Here is a 15,426-nt window from a genome sequence, read left to right on the forward strand (position 1 = left end):
CTGCCCTGCTTCTCAAGACTTACAGGTCAGGGGCATAGATTTCATAGAATCATAGAGTTAGGAGGGGCCACACAGGCCATCTAGTCCAACCCCCTGCTCAACGCAGGATCAGCTCAAAGCATCCTAAAGCATCCAAGAGAAGTGTGTATCCAACCTTTGCTTGAAGACTGCCAATTTCTCATTTTCCCAGGGAGAGGGGGGGAATGGGGCTGAACTTGTTCCAGGCCCACACTTTGTAATCTGTATTAAAATGAAAGAACAACATTTGAGTCCAGGTGCACCTTTAAGACCAACAAAGGCTTATTCAAGGTATGAGCTTTTGTGTGAATGCAGACTTTGTCAGATACAGTACAATAGAATATCCTCAACCATTCCATATAGGTAGAGGGAGGGATGTTAATTGCCGTGAAGGGCTAGCTAGAGTGAAGGTGATTAAGAGAGAATAGCTGAGACTGGATTAAAGCAGTAATCAAGATCTGTGAATCGCCATAAATAAGCATACAAATGCAAGAGTTAACAGACATGAGAATAAATTTTGAGTTCAATGTCAACCCTAGATCAACAAAATACAGCTCACTAGCAGGAATGGGGAGGCTTAGGGATATATTAAATAAAATCAGAGTGCAGTAGCACCTTTAAGACCCACAAAGATTTATTCAAGGCGTGAGCTGCAAGCACTCTTTGTATTCTTAGTCTGAATAAATATTTGTGGGTCTTAAAGGTGCTACTGCACTCTGATTTTATAGTGCTACTTCAGACCAACACGGCTACTCATTTGAATCTAGGAATATGTTAAATTCTCTAATTATGAAAGAATATTTCCAAAAAGCATGGACAATTAATCATGTGATTTTAAAAATACTTTTTTCACTTGTAATAGTCTGGATCTCTGTCAAAGCATGAGAACTCTAGAAGAGGCAAGAGGCCAGGAACTCCTTCATTGAGACAATTGGAGTAAATATTTCATTTTTGTACGAAAGTGTGCTGCTTGGCTAATTGGGGATTTGAACTCTGGGCTTCTCAATCATAGTGAGCCAGTTTGGTGTAATGGTTAGGAGCGCAGACTTCTAATCTGGCATGCCGGGTTCGATTCTGCGCTCCCCCACATGCAGCCAGCTGGGTGACCTTGGGCTCCCCATGGCACTGATAAAACTGTTCTGACTGAGCAGGAATATCAGGGCTCTCTCAGCCTCACCCACCCCACAGGGTGTCTGTTGTGGGGAGAGGAATGGGAAGGCGACTGTAAGCCGCTTTGAGCCTCCTTCGGGTAGGGAAAAGCGGCATATAAGAACCAACTCTTCTTCTTCTTCTAGTCCAATGCTCTAACAACTACGCTGTTTGAAAAAGTTGTTTTTTATACCCCACTTTTCACTACCAGGAGGATCAAAGTGGCTACACTCACCTCCCCTTTCCTGTCCCCACCACAGACCCCCTATGGAGTAGGTGGGGCTGAGAAAGCACTGACAGAACCACTGTGTAAGAACAGCTCTAACAGAACTGTGATTGGCCCAAGGTCACCCACCTGGCTGCATGTGGAAGAGGAGTGGGGAATCAAACACGGCTTGCCCTATTAGAAGCCACTGCTCTGAACCTCTCCACCAAGCTAGATACTCAAAATGGATCTCCAACTGCATCTCAAAATCCACAGCAAACCTCTGCCCTGAAATTATGGGTCACAAGGAACCCGTTTAGGCAGCAGGAACGTAAATCTTCAAAGCAGGTGAGTGAACATGAAGCAGCTTTAATCTGGCAGCCTCCTCCCTACAGACTTCAAACTTGCATGTATTACAGGCTGAAGTTTCCTGAATTCTTCATCATACACCGTCGGGCGTATAAGAGTCCAACAGCTGGATAATGGTCCTGACACTCATAGCCTTTCATGAACTTGTTAACCTTTTTACTGTTGAAAAGCCCTGAAACATTCTTTGAGAAACCCCAGAAGTGGCACAATTGTGCAGGACATGGTAGGGAAGCATCGCTGTGTATATGCCCACCTGGGACCCCTCCCCTTCTCACCCCCTCCAGGCCCATCATTGGCCATTTGGGGAGGAGGGGGTCAGGTATATGGTCATATCACCCCTATAAATGCTTAAGTGATTTAAAAATATATATTAAAAATTCATTCTCCCACCCACTTGGTAAACCCTTTGAGGGCCATCCAGAAACACCCGGGGTTTCACCAAACATTTGGTTGAGAAAACCTGCTCTAGACGTACAAAAATACCCAAAAATGGCTGTTCCGAAATCTCCCATTTCTTTTTCTCTAAAGATGCAAGTCTCAAGATGCCGGAAACACCATAACATCCGGTATTTAAGCCACAGGCCTCCTCTACCCTGCCCTCCCCCCAGATTCATGGCTATATATGTAATGTTTCCTGCATTTTTCTGCTGTTCCATGTTGCTTGTTGTTTCACTTCATTTGTTATTGTTAATCTAAATTAATCTAAATTAAACTAAATTATTGTTAATCTAAGGTTTCTGTTCTATGTGAACCGTCCTGAGCCTTCGGGGAGGGCAGTATATAAATATATAAGACAGACAGACAGACAGACTGAAAGACAGAAAGAAAATATTCCCATTTCTTCCTTTCTAAACTCAGAAGTTCCAGAATACCAAAAGCACCTTCTCTCCCAGCATCTGAGTCCTGGCCCGTGTTCCTCTCTGCAGCGCACCTAGCTAAAGAAAGAAATGTTTTCCCCCTCTGTTTCTTTTTCTCTAAAGCTGCAACTCCCAAGATACCAAAGTCACCTTCACTTCCAGTAGACTGTCTGTTTCGATGATCTGCAGATTGCAAGTAGGGGCTTCTGGGAGAATTTCTGGGAGAGCCGGCTTGGTGCAGCGGTTAGGAGTGGCGGCCTGTAATCTGGAGAGCCAGGTGTGATTCCCTGCCCATCCTTATGCAGCCCGCTGGGTGACCTTGATCTAGACTCGGTCCTCTTAGAGCTGTTCTCAGAGCAGTTCTCTCAGAGCTCTCACAGTCCCACCTGCCTCACAAGGTGCCTGTTATGGGGAGAGGAAGGGGAGGTGATTGTAAGCTGCTTCGAGACTCCTTAGGGCAAAGAACCACCAACTCTCCTTATTCTTCCACAGTGGTTCAATCCGAGTTCAGTCCCAGTTATAAGGACCAGCAGTAGGTGATAGGAAAGATCTCCGCCTGAGACCTTGAAGAGCTGCTGCCAGTCTGAATAGACAAGACTAACCTTGATGGACCGAGGGACTGATTCTGTATAAGGCAGCTACATGTGATTCTTCCATTCAGGGGAAGGGGCTGGCCAGCTTGGTGTTGTGGTTAAGAGTGGTGGCTTCTAATCTGGAGAGCCCAGTTTGATTCCCTGCTCCTCCCCCACATGCAGCCAGTTGGGTGACCTTGGGCCAGTCACAGTCCTGTTAGCTGTTCTCAAGCAGTTCTCTCCGAGCTCTCTCAGCTCCACCTACCTCACAGGGTGTCTGTTATGGGGAGGGGAAGGGGAGGCGATAGTAAGCTGCTTTGAGACTCCTTCGGGTAGTGAAAAGCGGGGTACATAAACCAACGCTTCTTTAAAGATTCCCAGGAACAAAACAAGCTTAGGCTGTGGATGAGTGGTTCTGTGTGACAAAGAAAAGTCCCAGAGAAAGAATGTGGAGTTGGCAGCCTCGTTATGTGTGGAGAGGATAAGGCTGCCTAGTTTTCATGATGCTACCTGGAAGCCAGGGGGGTGGGGGAGCACTGCCCCCTCCAGGAAATTCAGCACTTCATCCCCACTGCTACCAGATGGTTTACACCAGGGGTAGTCAAACTGCGGCCCTCCAGATGTCCATGGACTACAATTCCCAGGAGCCCCTGCCAGCATTTGCTGGCAGGGGCTTCTGGGAATTGTAGTCCATGGACATCTGGAGGGCCACAGTTTGACTATCCCTGGTTTACACCCTGCTGCAGGTGGCCTTTCTAGGCCACCACCCATTTGAACTTCTCTGGCCACCGGCTGCAACTCCTACTGGTCTTTTGCGAAACAGGAGGAGTTAACCCAGTTTGGTATATTTTGAACTTGCAGCCCTGGGCTCCATATATTTTCCAACCGGTCCCTGTCAGTTACTCAGGAGCCCCTTAGGGAAACTGATCCTGTAGCTTCCCTCCCAAGGGTGCTTCCCCTTGCTGAATATTGGTTAGAGCAGGAGGGGCGGAGGGAAAGATCACTCCAGAATGACCGGAGAGCCAGCATGGTGTAGTGGTTACGAGTGGTGGCTATTAATCTGGTGAGGCAGGTTTGATTCCCCGCTCTTCCACCTATAGCCAGCTGGGCGACCTTGGGCTAGTCACAGTCAGAGCTCTTCTCAGAGCAGTTCTCTCAGAGCTCTCTCAGCCTCACCTACCTCGCAGGGTGTTTGTCATGGGGAAAGGAAAGGAAGGCTCCTTCGGGAGTGGGTGATAAACGGGATATGAAAACCAACTTCTTTATGCAATTAAAAGTAGCTTTCCGTCCCCCTTGGGGAGGGATCGCTTTCTTGTCGGTTGTTTTAAAGCTCCTGTCCTCTTTCTCTTTTGCTTGGCGGAGGAAGAGGAAACTGCATACGCAGACCCTTGATCTGTATGGGAAAGAAGTGGGCAGCCTAGAACAGTGCTCCCTTTCTCCATTCCTCACAAGAATAAGAGGAGTTGGGTTTTATACCCCACTTTTCACTACTTAAAGGCGCCTTCCCTTCTTCCCACAACATGCCATGGAAGCTTATGGGATGACCTAGGGCCAGCCAGTTACTCTCAGCCTAACCTACTTCACAGGGTTGTTGTGAGGATGAAATGGAAGAGAAGAAAAGAGGAGAGAATGGAGGAGAGAATGATGTAAAACACTTTAGATCCCCATTGAGGAGAAACGTGGCATATGAATCAAGTGTATCAATAATTTTTTCTTTGGGTGCTTTCTGACATGCTATATAAAGGAGGAGAGCTGGATTTTTTTATATTATCTTTTTTACATAAAGGAGTCTCAAAGCAGCTTGCAAACACCTTCTCTTCCGCTCCCCACAACAGGCAACTTGCGGGGGAGGTGGGGCTCTGCCAGAACAGCTCTAAGAGACCTGGGGCTGGTTCAAGGTCACTCAGCCGCCTGAATGTGGGGGAGGAGAGGGGAATCTAAACTGGATTCTCCAGATTAGAGGCCGCTGCTCTTCACCACTATACTACACTGGCTCTCAAAGAGGTGAGGCTGAGAGAGCTCTGAGAGAACTGTGATTTGCCCAAGGTCACCCAGCTGGCTGTAGGTGGAGGGCTGAGGAATCAAACCGGATTCTCCAGATTAGAAGCCACTGCTCTTCACCACTATCCCATGCTGGCTCTCAAATAGGTGAGGCTGAGAGAGCTCTGCAAGAACTGTGACTTGCCCATGGTCACCCAGCTGGCTGCAGGTGGAAGAGTGAGGAATCAAACCAGATTCTCCAGATTAGAGGCCCCTGCTTTTTACCACTATTCCACACAGGCTCTCAAAGAGGTGAGGCTGAGAGAACTCTGTGAGAAATGTGACTGGTCCAAGGTCCCCCAGCTGCCTGCAGGCGGAGGAGTTAGGAATCAAACCAGATTCTCCAGATTAGAAGCCGCTGCTCTTCACCACTATTCCATGCTGGCTCTCCAAGAAGTGTGGATGAGAGAGCTCTGAGAGAACTGTGATTTGCCCAAGGTCACCCAGCTGGTTGCAGGTGGAGGAGTGAAGAACCAAGCCTTGTTCTCCAGATTAGGGGCCGCTGCTCTTCACCACAACCCCACACTGGCTCTCACTGGCCATTCACGGTGGGCCTCTGTGGGCCCACCCCCAGCCCTTTGATTTTTCCTTTGTAGCTCTCCCCAAACTCTGACCAAACAGAGGTGGTCATACTGGCTTCACACAATGAGACTCTCCTGGCAATCACGCCAGGAGAAGAGAAGGACCCGACACGAGGCAGACGCTTTCCGTCACGGAAGCCCTGGCCCTGAGCCCGCAAGACCTGAGCGTGTCCGCTAAGGACTTTTGGAGGTCGTTCCCTCATAGGGGTTGCAGTGAGCCAGAAGCAAATCGGCAGCTCTTTGTGCGCATGCAGGCGCCTGCCGTTTGCCCGGGAACCCTCTGCGGAGTTGGCTGTTTTCTGCCTTTCAGCCGACGCTTGGCTCCCCAAGCAGTTGAGAGCGATTGCAATCTAGACAGCCAGAAGCAACCGCTATGTCAGCTAAGGTTGCCAACTCTGGGCTGGGAACTGCCTGGAGATTGGGAGGGGGGGATCGGGGGAGGGACCCCAGTGAGAGAGAACGGCATGGAGTCAATTCTCCAAAATCAGCGGTCTCCTCCAAGAAAACTGATCTCTATAGGCAGGAGGTGATTTGCAGTTCCAGGAAGGGTCGCTGGGTCCGTTGGCTGGGGATGTGGGGTTAGGTTTGACGGAGGTTGGGAAAGTCCTGAAGGTTTGGGGACAAGAAACAGCAGCAGAATAAGAGTTGGTTCTTATATGCCGCTTTTCTCAACCCGAAGGTGTCAAAATAGCTTACATTCGCCTTCCCTTCCCTCTCCCCACAACAACCCTGTGAGGTGGGTGAAGCTGAGAGAGCCCTGAGATTACTGAAGGACCTCAGCGGGGTACACCAGGGGTAGTCAAACTGCGGCCCTCCAGATTTCCATGGACTACAATTCCCAGAATCCCCTGCCAGCATTCGCTGGCAGGGGCTTCTGGGAATTGTAGTCCATGGACATCTGGAGGGCCGCAGTTTGACTACCCCTGGCCACTCTCCCAAGCAGCCATTTCCACCAGCGGAACTGATCCCTGTAGTCTGAAGATGAGCTGTAATTTGGGGGGAAACCCAGGTCCCACCTGGAAGCTGGCATCCCTTATTCCAGGCCCTAGTCTGCACACAAGAGATAATGCACTTTCAATGCACTTTAGAAGTAGATTTTCCCGTTCCGCACAGGAAAATCCAGCCGCGAAAGCACATTGAAAGTGCATTATCTTTTGTATATGCAGACTAGGCCCAGGAGAGGATCGGCTGTAATTCCAGGAAGCCCAGGCCTGCTGGATTCATTTCTGGTTTTGGCAGTGGTGCCTGTCGCGTGACCTTCAGAGCCAGCTCCTCAAGAGTAAAGAATGCTTGTTCTAGAGCCGTCAACCGCAAAGGTTGGCTGTTGGCTTTCATTTCTGTCTTATCTTAGAAATTGGAGCCTCCAGAATGCCCTCCCAGAACGCCATGATAAGCACGCGAAGGAAGGGCAGCTCTCAACCGCATCTCGCCTTGCTCATTGAGCAGTCCGCACTGCGACACCAGCTCACCTTCCACGGAGGGGGCGACTCCATAGCTATAGGAGCCCACCAGAATAGCTGGTGGTAAAAATGGAAGCCCTGTTTGTCCAATGACTGCTTAGACATCTATTTGGTATCTTTTAAAACTCCTTCTTCTGCAGAGCACAGGGTGGTGTATAGGGTGCTGTCTCCATTTTTATCTTCACAACAACCCTGTAAGGTAGGTAGGCTGCCCCATGGCACCGAGTGACCTTTCATGGCAGAGTGGGGATTTGAACCTGGGTCTCCGAGATCCTAATTCCGTATTCTAGCCCAGTGGAGAAGAGATTTTATGTTTTTTTCAAGACCCTTGGAGGAGGCTTCTGGTCGCAAAATGGTGGTTTGGTGGGTGGGGTTGGTCACAAAATGGCAGCTTAGTGGCTGGAGTTGGTCACAAAATGAGTTTTGGTGGGTGACATTAAGAACGTAGCAGATTAGGTGGAGTCAGTCAAAATGGAAGCTTGGTGGGTGGAGCCAGCCCAAAATGGCAGCTTGGTGGGTGGAGACAGTCACAAAATGGCAGCTTGGTGGGTGGAGCCTGTACCATGAATGCCCACTTCTATAAATATCACAGTTTTTCAGAGGAAGACCACAGTGCTCCGGTGGGGAAGCAAACCACACTGCCCTGAACTGTAACTCGCTCTGCAGAGAAAAATATTCAGATAGTTCCGTGTTTTCCTTGCAAGAGGCAAATAGAAGCTCAACTCGCAAAGGAAAATGTCAATAGTGGTTATAGCATTAGACTTGAATCCTGCGAGATGCGAGTTCAAATCCCTACTTCTACAATGGAAGCTGGCTTGGTCATCTTGGGGTTAGGGTTAGGGCTGGACCAGATGGCCCTGTGGGGTCCCTTTCCAGATTGGTGTCATTAGAAGCAGCAGCTTCTAATCCGATGAGCTGGGTCTCATTCTTCACTCCTCCCCACGCAGCCAGCTGGGTGACCTTGGGCTTGTCACAGTCCTGATAGTACTGTTCTCCCAGAGCACTCCTGTCAGCTCTCTCGGCCCCACCTACGTCACAGGACGTCTGTGGTGGAAGGCGATCGTCAGCCGCTTTGAGGCTCCATCGGGTAGTGAAAAGCGGGGTATAAAACCAACTTTTCTTCTGTCGATTCTGATTCAAGCCTTAGAACCTTAGAAGCCGTAATGCCTAACAATTTGTCTGAGTAACTTTGTGAGCCATCCTGTGCAGAGCCACCCCGTTGTCCCCGTAGAATCACTCAGTTTTGCAGTCTGCAGGAAGCCCGGAGAACAGGAGCCATTGTGACCAATTCAGGCTGGTTGTTCCACAAGATGGGGGCCACCACAAAGGAGGCATCGGTATGGGCAGTACCCAAGTCGGCCCGTTTGCTAGTTGGCATCTCAGAGGAGAGACAGTGTCGTGGTGGAGCTCAGGGGAAGAGGCAGCATCAGAGATAAGCAAGCCAAAGTTGCTGAAAGGCTTTGACTGTGATAGCCGGCCTGTGGAGAGAAGGCAGAATTGCTTAGGATTGCAGTCATAAACGTTGGGAGTTCACCAGGCAGGTGTGAAAAAGTATCGACATTCAAATATCCGCCCAGATTCCCTTTTATTCCTCCCGGCTTGAGTTGCAGGGTGCGGAAGTTCTAGGTGAGAGGGATGAGCTCATGAAACTGCAGCCCACTCAGCAGGTCCAATCAAATGCCTAAAAAGCAGGCCTTGCAGGACCTGAGTTGGATTGAGGTAAATGTTGCTGAACCTGCTCTGTTGAGCAACCCGCCCTCGCCTCCCTATTCCTCTCTATCAGAAAGCAAGCATGGTGTAGTGGTTAAGAGCAGCTGCTAATCTGGCAAGCCGGATTTGATTCCCCGCTTCTCCACGTGCAGCCAGCTGGGTGACCTTGGCACAGCCCTGATAGTGCTGTTCTCACAGGGCAGTAATATCAGGGCTCTCTGAGCTCCCCCTACCTCACAGGGTTGTCTGTTGTGGGGAGAGGAAAGGGAAGGCGATTTGAGACTCCTTCTTGCAGTGAAAAGCAGGGTATGTCAAACAACTGTGCCCTGTTGCTGGCCCTGCAGAGGGACTGGCTGGCCCCTGGGTGAGGGAGGAGGCTGGACTGGAGGGACCCTCCCTGGTCTGACCCAGCAGGGCTCTCCTGTGTCCTTATGAGGGGAAGGCCTCGGCCTCCCTGCCCTGTTGCTGGCCCTGCAGAGGGACTGGCTGGCCCCTGGGTGAGGCAGGAGGCTGGCCTGGAGGGACCCTCCCTGGTCTGACCCAGCAGGGCTCTCCTGTGTCCTTATGAGGGGAAGGCCTCGGCCTCCCTGCCCTGTGGCTGGCCCTGCAGAGGGGATGGCTGGCCCCTGGGTGAGGCAGGAGGCTGGACTGGAGGGACCCTCCCTGGTCTGACCCAGCAGGGCTCTCCTGTGTCCTTATGAGGGGAAGGCCTCGGCCTCCCTGCCCTGTTGCTGGCCCTGCAGAGGGACTGGCTGGCCCCTGGGTGAGGCAGGAGGCTGGACTGGAGGGACCCTCCCTGGTCTGACCCAGCAGGGCTCTCCTGTGTCCTTATGAGGGGAAGGCCTCGGCCTCCCTGCCCTGTGGCTGGCCCTGCAGAGGGACTGGCTGGCCCCTGGGTGAGGCAGGAGGGTGGACTGGAGAGACCCTCCCTGGTCTGACCCAGCAGGGCTCTCCTGTGTCCTCATGAGGGGAAGGCCTCGGCCTCCCTGCCCTGTTGCTGGCCCTGCAGAGGGACTGGCTGGCCCCTGGGTGAGGCAGGAGGCTGGACTGGAGGGACCCTCCCTGGTCTGACCCAGCAGGGCTCTCCTGTGTCCTTATGAGGGGAAGGCCTCGGCCTCCCTGCCCTGTTGCTGGCCCTGCAGAGGGACTGGCTGGCCCCTGGGTGAGGCAGGAGGCTGGACTGGAGGGACCCTCCCTGGTCTGACCCAGCAGGGCTCTCCTGTGTCCTTATGAGGGGAAGGCCTCGGCCTCCCTGCCCTGTTGCTGGCCCTGCAGAGGGACTGGCTGGCCCCTGGGTGAGGCAGGAGGCTGGACTGGAGGGACCCTCCCTGGTCTGACCCAGCAGGGCTCTCCTGTGTCCTCATGAGGGGAAGGCCTCGGCCTCCCTGCCCTGTTGCTGGCCCTGCAGAGGGACTGGCTGGCCCCTGGGTGAGGCAGGAGGCTGGACTGGAGGGACCCTCCCTGGTCTGACCCAGCAGGGCTCTCCTGTGTCCTTATGAGGGGAAGGCCTCGGCCTCCCTGCCCTGTTGCTGGCCCTGCAGAGGGACTGGCTGGCCCCTGGGTGAGGCAGGAGGCTGGACTGGAGGGACCCTCCCTGGTCTGACCCAGCAGGGCTCTCCTGTGTCCTTATGAGGGGAAGGCCTCGGCCTCCCTGCCCTGTTGCTGGCCCTGCAGAGGGACTGGCTGGCCCCTGGGTGAGGCAGGAGGCTGGACTGGAGGGACCCTCCCTGGTCTGACCCAGCAGGGCTCTCCTGTGTCCTCATGAGGGGAAGGCCTCGGCCTCCCTGCCCTGTTGCTGGCCCTGCAGAGGGACTGGCTGGCCCCTGGGTGAGGCAGGAGGCTGGACTGGAGGGACCCTCCCTGGTCTGACCCAGCAGGGCTCTCCTGTGTCCTTATGAGGGGAAGGCCTCGGCCTCCCTGCCCTGTTGCTGGCCCTGCAGAGGGACTGGCTGGCCCCTGGGTGAGGCAGGAGGCTGGACTGGAGAGACCCTCCCTGGTCTGACCCAGCAGGGCTCTCCTGTGTCCTCATGAGGGGAAGGCCTCGGCCTCCCTGCCCTGTTGCTGGCCCTGCGGAGGGACTGGCTGGCCCCTGTGTGAGGCAGGAGCCTGGACAAGATGAATCATGGTTCTGACCCAGCAGTGCTCTTCTTCCAAATCTCCAAAAACTTACCAACACACCATTGGCAACCCAAGTGTGACATGTTGCCTATGTCCCTCTAGGGCCCCTAGCTGCCTCCCCTCCCCTCCCCTCCCCTCCCCTCTGCTGGAAGGAGTGGTTGGTCTTCTGGGCCTGCCTGGGCTGCCCGAGGCAAGAGGTGGGCAGAGGTGTCTGTTCCAGCTGTTTTTCTCTGCTTGCAGATGGGCCTGCGTGCCGCATCTGTTGAAATATTCATGCCACGGTCAGCTGGGAACCTCCCTGGACCCGTTGCCATGGAGACCCTCCTGGTGGAGATTCCCCGAGTGCTCAGCCCTCGCCGTGATTGGCAACCGGAACCTGCGTCCGATTGGTTGTGCGCATGGAATCGCCAGGTAGGCCGTTGCTAGGAACATTAAATTAGACAGGAAACGAATCTGCCAGGGACCAAGCTCTTCTTGGCACCCTAGTTTTCTACCTGCGGGGATTCCGCCCTGCCACCCCCCTGGATGAAGTATTCAGTTTTGTGAGCAGACCTTTTTGCCTGAAGTTGAATACTCATTCTTACAGTTGGAACCTAGGCCAGAAAGGCGGGGGGAGAGGGACCAAGGAAGGGGGTGGGGGTAAAGTTTGCCAGCCTCCAGGTAGGGCCTGAAGATCTCTCTTGTCTGGTTTTATTTCTAAGTCCCACCCTTTCCTAGTTGGCCGAGGGAGGGTAGCATCCAAGCGAAATAATCAGTGCAAAAATAGTTAATACATACATAATTAAGCATTAATCGGTTTTTAAATTATTTTTTTTAACCACCTCTTCTTCCTGATTTAGATGTTACTGAGGGGAGCAGTGCATGTTGGAAGGATTACGATGGCCACTTGGGTACTCAGGCAAGGAGGCTCACATCTTCCAAAAAGATGTGGACAAAAGGGTCTGGGGACTAAGCCCTGTGAGGAAAGGCTAAGGGACCAGAGAAGAGGTGGCTGAGAGGGGACAGGATGGCTCTCTTGAAGGATCTGAAAGGTAGTCACTTAGAGGAGGGCAGGGAAAGGTTCCTGTTGGCAGCAGAAGACAGTCATGGGTATGAACTACATGTAGGATTCACTGGCAGTCTTCAAGCAAAGGTTGGATACACACTTTTCTTGGATGCTTTAGGATGCTTAGGGCTGATCCTGCGTTGGACTAGATGGCCTGGATGGCCCCTTCCAACTCTATGATTCTATGATTCTACCGGCTAGATATCAGGGGGATAATTCAGTCAGTTCAGCAGTAGCTAAAGAGGTGATCTCCCCCTCCCTGGCAGTCTTTAAGCAGCGGTTGAACAGATAATTTTCCTAGATGCTTGAAGCTGATCCTGGATGGCCTTTATGGCCCCTTCCAACTCTATGATTCTGTCTACCTGATGTTAGTTTCCTGGCCTCAACCATGGTCCTGGCCGAACAGCTCTCTCTAGCAGGCCCCCCGGAACTAAGGTTCACAGCAGCTCAACAGAATGTGCCCATGGTCAAAAAGAGCTACCCGTTGCCTCTCTGCACGAGTCTCCACTCCTGCTCCCTTCCATCCCAATCTAGAGGCACAGCTGGATCAGTCTCCCATGCCTTAAGCACAGGGGGCTGAGCTCTTTTGGAGAGTGGGTCAGCATGATGCCCCCCCCCACCAGTGAACCTTTTCAGGAACAAATCTGTCTCTAATTTCAGCTGCCAGATTGGGGAGGGGGGGACTAGGCATTCCTGAACGGAGCTGAAGGAAGTTCATCATCCTGTCTGCGGCAGAGGAAATGTGACAGGGTGGAAGAAAAGAGAGCCGGGTTGCCATGTCGTGTCGCAGGCCAAGTCCCTGGGCCCACAGCTCTCTTTTACCACCAGACCATGCCTCTCGGCCAGCTCCAGCCTCCCCTTTCTAAACAGTCATTATGGGCAGCTGTAAATTATTTAAGTTGGAAAAGCTGACTTGTCAAGGCACGACAAAGCCAATATGTGCCGTCTTGGGCTGTATCAACAGAGGCATCACATTGCAATGGGAAGACGTCACAGTCCGCTGTAGACCGCATTGGTCAGACCCCACCTGAAGTCCTGTGTGCAGTTCTGGAGGCCTCCCTTCAAGAAGGACGTGGACAAAATGGAGGGGGGGGGCAGAGGAGAGTGATGAGGAGGATCTGGGGCCAGGGGACCAAGCCCTGTGAGGAAAGGCTGAGGGACTTGGGAATGTTCAGCCTGGAGAAGAGGAGGCTGAGAGGGGACAGGATGGCTCTCCTGAAGGATCTGAAAGGTTGTCCCTTGACGGAAGGCAAGGAAAGGTTCCTCTTGGTAGCAGAGGACAGGACTTGCAGTCATGGGTTTAAACTACATGTTGGATGGTACTGATATAGGGAATTTTTTTTCACCGTCCAAGTGGTTCAGCAGCGGAATGGGCTGCCCAAGGAGGTGGGGTGCTCCCCCTCACTGGCAGTCTTCAAGCAGCGGCTGGAAAGATCTTTATCCTGGATGCTTGAGGCTGATCCTGCATTGAGCAGGGGGCGGGACTAGGTGGCCTGTACGACACGCCCAACTTGATAGATAGATGGAGAATTGGAGAGAGAGAGAGAGAGAGAGAGAGAGAGAGAGAGAGAGAGAGGATGGATGGGTGGGTGGATGGATGGATGGATGGATGGATGGATGGATGGATGGGTGGATGGATGGATGGATGGATGGATGGATGGATGGATAGGCAGGCAGGCAGGCAGGCAGGCAGGCAGGCAGGCAGATATGAAAACCACAACTGAATTCCCCGAAATCCTGTCTTAGACAAGCCTGACCTTGATAGACCAAAGATCCAATTCGATATTAGACAGCCTCTTACAGATTTTTAAGGGGAGGGGCTGTGTGGCTCAGTGGTGTGCAGAAGGTCCCTGGTTCAATTTATTTCTTAATTGTTTTTTTTCCAGGCATACTAACAAAGTCTTCAACACACTACCTTATATTTTACACCTTATATATTTTATATTTTAAGCCATATAACTTGGGTCTATTAATATCAAAGGTCCATGAAGGTAACTATCTTATAAATGGGACATTTATAAGATAGTTACCTTCATGGACCTTTGATATTAATAGACCCAAGTTATACGGTTTAAAATATAAGGTATAAAATATAAGGTAGTGTGTTGAAGACATTGTTAGTATCCCTGAAAAAGAAACCAATTAAGAAAAGTTCTCTGATGAAGTAAAATACGAAAACGAGGTTTTATACCTAGGAACTCGTTCTGTTGTTCGAATAAAGTTTTTGCCATCGCCAGCTTGAAAATTTCTTTCTTGTCTACTTACAGTTGTTCTCAGCAGCAGATTTCCAGCATCCCCCAAACAAACCAAGGACAGCGGGGCGATAAGAGAGAGTTCTCAAGAGTTCTCACAGGTGGGGGGGGGAGAGCCTCCTGGAGCAATAAAACCTGGCCAAGAAGCAAGAGAAGGTTCAAAGAAAGGCCTGGAATCTCACCTGGGGAGTCTGGGGGTAGAGCTCAATAAACTTCTAACTCAACTCTCCTGGCTCAGGCAGAAGAGCAGAGATGACAATGCATAATCACAAACAATAAGACAGGCATCGAAACCAAAGATACCAAAGAAGGAGTGAAAAAGGTTGGGAGTTGTGCTGCCTCACAGCATTTCGGAGAACCTGACAACATGCATAGAGATCCGGCTTTGGAACACCGGCAGTCAAGTCCAATTAAGTCAAACTCTTTATCACGCAGGAAAAGAAGAAATCGTTTTATGCTGCACAGGAGAGATCTGTGCTGATGCTCACAATGACAGCCCGTTTTTTTAATGCATTAAAATACCTACAGCCTTCGATCCAATTGGGTCATCTCCTCAATACATCAACTCATCACTCACCAAGGGGTAGTGAATTTCATGGATGCGCTCTCTGCAAATTATCCACGGCTTTTCTTTTTACTTGAATTTCCCCCACCCCCCTTGGGAACGTACTTGGCTCGCTCCTCTTCCACATTGCTTTCACAACAAGCCTGCGAGGTAGGCTCAGGCGAGAGAATGACTGGCCCAAAAGTCATTTAGGACTACAGGTGATGTGGAGGTTTGCGGGTGTGTTGTTTGAGGAGGATGGCACGTGGGGAGAGAAAAAAGCTCCTTGAAGTCAAGCACAGAGCCATAGAGCTGGAAGGGACACCTACGTTTTGTCTAGTCCAACCCCGTGGAACACACTGGATTTTCACCTTGCACCTACCTCCCGTCCTCACTAGGACCCCTGCTCTGTGCCCAAAGGAAGGCAAAAAATTGTTTAAACATGGAAAGAAGGGCAAAGCACCAACTGTGTAAAGAATAAAATAGCTCTATTAAGGAGAGAAAGG

The 15,426-nt window shown here is 51.6% G+C and overlaps 1 long non-coding RNA gene across 1 annotated transcript; it reads left to right on the top strand.

Moving 5' to 3' along the window:
- Positions 1–1,583: 1,583 nt before the first annotated feature.
- LOC143830011 (uncharacterized) lies at positions 1,584–15,046 on the top strand. The gene is made up of 3 exons (XR_013228317.1): positions 1,584–1,720; positions 11,320–11,490; positions 14,392–15,046. It is a non-coding gene; the product is annotated as an uncharacterized LOC143830011 (long non-coding RNA).
- The last annotated feature ends 380 nt before the right edge of the window (positions 15,047–15,426 follow it).

Source organism: Paroedura picta, chromosome 1 (genome assembly GCF_049243985.1).
Source record: "Paroedura picta isolate Pp20150507F chromosome 1, Ppicta_v3.0, whole genome shotgun sequence".
NCBI classification, from domain to species: domain Eukaryota; kingdom Metazoa; phylum Chordata; class Lepidosauria; order Squamata; family Gekkonidae; genus Paroedura; species Paroedura picta.